The 4,398-nt window shown below is 34.7% G+C and overlaps 1 long non-coding RNA gene across 1 annotated transcript; it reads left to right on the plus strand.

Annotated features, from left to right (window-relative positions):
* The first annotated feature begins 1,161 nt into the window (after window positions 1–1,161).
* LOC135083477 (uncharacterized) lies at window positions 1,162–2,333 on the plus strand. Its single transcript, XR_010259619.1, has 2 exons — window positions 1,162–1,501; window positions 2,109–2,333. It is a non-coding gene; the product is annotated as an uncharacterized LOC135083477 (long non-coding RNA).
* Window positions 2,334–4,398: the final 2,065 nt, after the last annotated feature.

Genomic DNA, 4,398 nt, shown 5'->3' on the forward strand with positions numbered 1-4,398 from the left:
TAAAATAACTTTCTACCCCTTTTTAACATAGTTAGGGGGTGCATTTCACTAAAATACGAAACACGTCTTCCATTAATTCTGTTATAGAATGCTTATGCAAAATTTTAAGTAGATTGGACGAAGGAATCTCGTTATTTCATACAAACTTTGCCCCTCCTTTTTACATCCTTAGGGGTAGAATTTTGGAAAATCCTTTCTTATCAGATGCTTACGTCATACAAAGAACACACCGTCCAAGTTTCAGGTCTTTACGATCAGCGGTTTAGGCTGTGCATTGATCCATCAGTAGCGCGCGTAGTACCTACTTGATCATTATTTTGCTGCGATGTGATTTTAAAACTGGGATATCTCCTAAGATATTTATTGAAATCGAATGGTGTAAAGGGCAAGAATGTTTAAAATTAAATACTTGTGGTGAATAATTTATTTATTTGGATAAGGATTAATATCATGTTTATAAAAACACCTTCGCAAATAATGCATTATTTTAAAACAGATTTTTTTTGCATAAAAATGGTTACTATGAGCCAACCTTAAAAGATAGACATATGCTACCGCGGACTTTTTTAAAGAGCTTTTAAAGGGGAACAATCCTGTCATACATGATTTTTGCGAAACTTTAACCGTTTACGCAGCATCAGCTCTCAAAAGGTAAAAATTCATTGATTTGAAATATTCTTGATTGGTGCTCCGCTCCTATTGGTCTTAGCGTGATGATAAATAGCCTAAAGCCTTCAGGAACTAACGGGCTATCCAACACAAAAATAATTTTTCAAATCGGTCCAGTAGTTCCTGAGATTAGCGCGTTCAACCAAACAAACAAACAAACAAACAAACTCTTCAGCTTTATAATATTAGTATAGATATACCTATATATAAAAATGTCTTCATTAAAGTAAATATATTATGTAATTTTAACAGAGGGACTTATATTAGGCTGTCTTTACATAACTAAATTATTATTTTATAGCTCTAATGTAAACTTTCATCAATCATTCCTCCCTCCAATCCAATGACATATAAAAACATCTTAAAGATGACCTAAACTCTATGCCTAAACTGAACTGTCCCACCAAACTCATTGATAAGGGGGCGCTACCGTCGTTCAACTATATAGTTTCCAACATGGCAAAAATCGGAACCATCCGGTATTGACGGTGGCGCCCCGCTGCCAATGTCAAGGTTTTATTTCTATCATATTTTTTTTACCACCAAAACTGTCAGATGCTATTTTTCAAATAGCCCTATCCTACTATTTGATACAAAATCTAACGAAATGAATACTTTACATTTCTTGTGGGCTGCCCACAGGGAAGAATTGCGGAGAAGGCGGAAAATGCGAGAATTAGCCAGAATATATGAAGAAAATTTTGAAGACATGCCAGAGCTTCTGTTCAGGCAACGTTACAGGCTTAACAAAGGCCAATTTCAGGAGCTTTGTCATATATTGAAACAGGAAACCTCTTTGCGGGGAAATACAATAATTTCTCTGGAATCCAAGGTTTAATATCTTACATAATATTATTTAAATGCGAAAGTGTGTGTGAATGTATGTTTATGCGAGTATAAAGATAAAGATACATTTATTTGTTCAAACATGTGTAGGTACCTACATAAGGTGTTAAGTCAGCATTTAAAATGGTATCAACATGTCTTACCTTTGCGGTGTACAAATTAAAATTAAATTAAAAGAGTATTATGAATGTTACTCTTTCACGCAAAAACTACTGAAGGGATTTTGTTGAAACTTTATAGTATTATTGTATAAACGTCATAATAACATCCTACTAATATTATAAATGCGAAAGTTTGGATGTCTGGATGTCCGTATGGATGTTTGAGTTTGTTACTCTTTCACGCAAAAACTACTGAACGGATTTTAATGAAACCATACAGTATTATTTTTTATAACACAGAATAACATGATAGGCTATAGGGGTAAAACAGGATCCACGCATACAAAGTCGCGGGCGGCCGCTAGTGCCCAATATATTGGATAAATTATCTATCAAATTATTATCTTCTTAGTTTCTTCTCCCTTTTCTTTATTTTAAGAAATGCTGTCAAAATATCTGATTACTTAACTAAAACTTGTAATATTGTTTAAGATGAGCTGCCTGCAGGATCTGTTGCAACAGCCACTTTTCTGGAGCATTTTAACAATTTATTTGATTTACTTAATGCGCATGCATTCACCAGACTGGCAAGAAGGGAAGCAATCAGTGTGTATAATATTAATTAAAAGATTTTGTTTAATAGAGAACAGAAGGTTCTCCACTGAATCTGCCTAGTAAAGGCTGCCAAAAAAAAATAAAAATATTAAAAAATTCATACCTCCTTGTTTTATTGTAGCAGCTCTATAATGTACATTTGTTTAGTTTTGAGCAAGTTAGAGCAGTTAAGCCATAAAATTTGTTTCTTCATAACTTCTTGCTTTAAATTAAATGAATGAATGAATAAATAAAACTTGAATAATTGTGTAAGAACTGCGCTGCCCAGACAGTAGATTTATTAAATTAGTTATAGCTTTCGATGTTTAGGTTTCACAAATTGAATACCTTACTACGAAGTTTTCACAGTAATATCCTAAATCCTCTCAAAATTTGGTTGTGTTGGATGAGTTTTTTGAAAAGATCACTCTGTCCAGGGATATCCGTAACCGAAACTTTCGGTTATCCGAAACCGTAACCGATTTAAAAGTTTGGGATGTAGGCAGTTTTAATTGTTTTTGTATAGCATTATATGTAAAGGCAAAACAGTCTGATTTACCTTTATAATGCCATCTAGTATAAAGGACAATGTTCGTTCTCCATACATTGTTCGCCGTTAGATCAACAGTGCCGAAAAAATACTTTCTAGGTTCTAAATGACACAAATCTTTATGTAAGAACAATTACTCCTGGCGGACCAATTCTATAAACTTATTGATAGCAATATTGTTATCATAACCTCTTACTTACTAGTATTGTATTATAATATTGTATGCACATCTATTTGGGAGATGTTCTGTATTGTAGTTGTCGCAGCCAAATTGTATTATAAGATTGGACGGGTTTTGGAAATAGCTCGGCGTTCCACTTTTATCATTTACTTACTTACATTTTGCACGTAAATAAATAACATGAATGCTATGTTTACTTTCCACTCTTGACATTTAACACGTGACTTACCAAACTAACTATCTCCATGGTTACCGTCTTAGTCTATGCATGACTAGGGATTGAACAACTTTTAATTGAATGTTATTAACAATTCTCGATAATTTTTATCGATTGAAAAATATTCGGTATTTGAATCGAAAGGTATATTCAATTTTATCAATATCAAAATATTCAATTTTAATAATAAAATAAATATTATTTACTACCACCTATGAAATGTTCTGAAAATTGCCTGGAGCGCTCCCCCAATCCTGGGTTTTCCCTTTCCAAACTGAGAGGACATCATTTTGGTTCTATCGATATGTTACGGCTAAAGATAGTTGTGAACATAAACTTAAGATTAGCCGGCTAAACTTAAGTTTATCTTCGAGAAGCAGCTAAAGTTCGATAACATGTTAGTTTGCGTCATGATATTCCATCTTTAGCCGGCTAATGTGCACATTAGCCAAAACAAAACGGCTAAAAATGTATTCGATGGGCTCGCCAGGCCGGCGGAGGGCTTGAGGTGGGGAGACAACGCGGGCGCTGTTTTATTTTGTAATTTTAATGATTCCTTATTATTTTATTTTAATGATTAGGTAGATAAATGGTTTTAAGTAATTAATATTTTGTTATTGTAATAATTGTAATTTTGAATACCTACATAGGTACCTACATAAAAGTATGTGTAATGAAAGTGATTATTATTACAAGCTTTATATTGACTTCACTTGTTAGTATGTGTGGGACAAATCTTGCAACTGAATTTAAGACCACTTCTCCTCAACCGATTGAGCTGAAATTTGGTATACTTATGTAAGTACGATGACAATGCAATATTATGGTACCGTTGAGCTGGGCTGATGATGGGGTCAGCAGGTGGCCATAGGAACTCCTAAACGAAACGGTGGAATCGCATCGAGTTTGGCTTCGTTGGATTTGTCTTTTCGAGCAGTTTCGTGTTAGATTTTGTCCAGGGTCCTGATGATGGATTAGGGAGGTGGCCATAGGAACTCCTAAACGAAACGGCAGAAACTCATCGAGTTTGGGATCGTTGAATTTGTCTTTTCGAGCAGTTTAGTGCTAGATGATGTCCAGGGTCCTGATGATGGATTAGGGAGGTGGCCATAGGAACTCCTAAACGAAACGGCAGAAACTCATCGAGTTTGGGTTCGTTGGATTTGTCTTTTCGAGCAGTTTAGTGCTAGATGATGTCCAGGGTCCTGATGATGGATTAGGGAGGTGACCATAATAACTC

This window comes from Ostrinia nubilalis, chromosome 23, assembly GCF_963855985.1.
Source record: "Ostrinia nubilalis chromosome 23, ilOstNubi1.1, whole genome shotgun sequence".
Taxonomy (NCBI): Eukaryota; Metazoa; Arthropoda; class Insecta; order Lepidoptera; family Crambidae; genus Ostrinia; species Ostrinia nubilalis.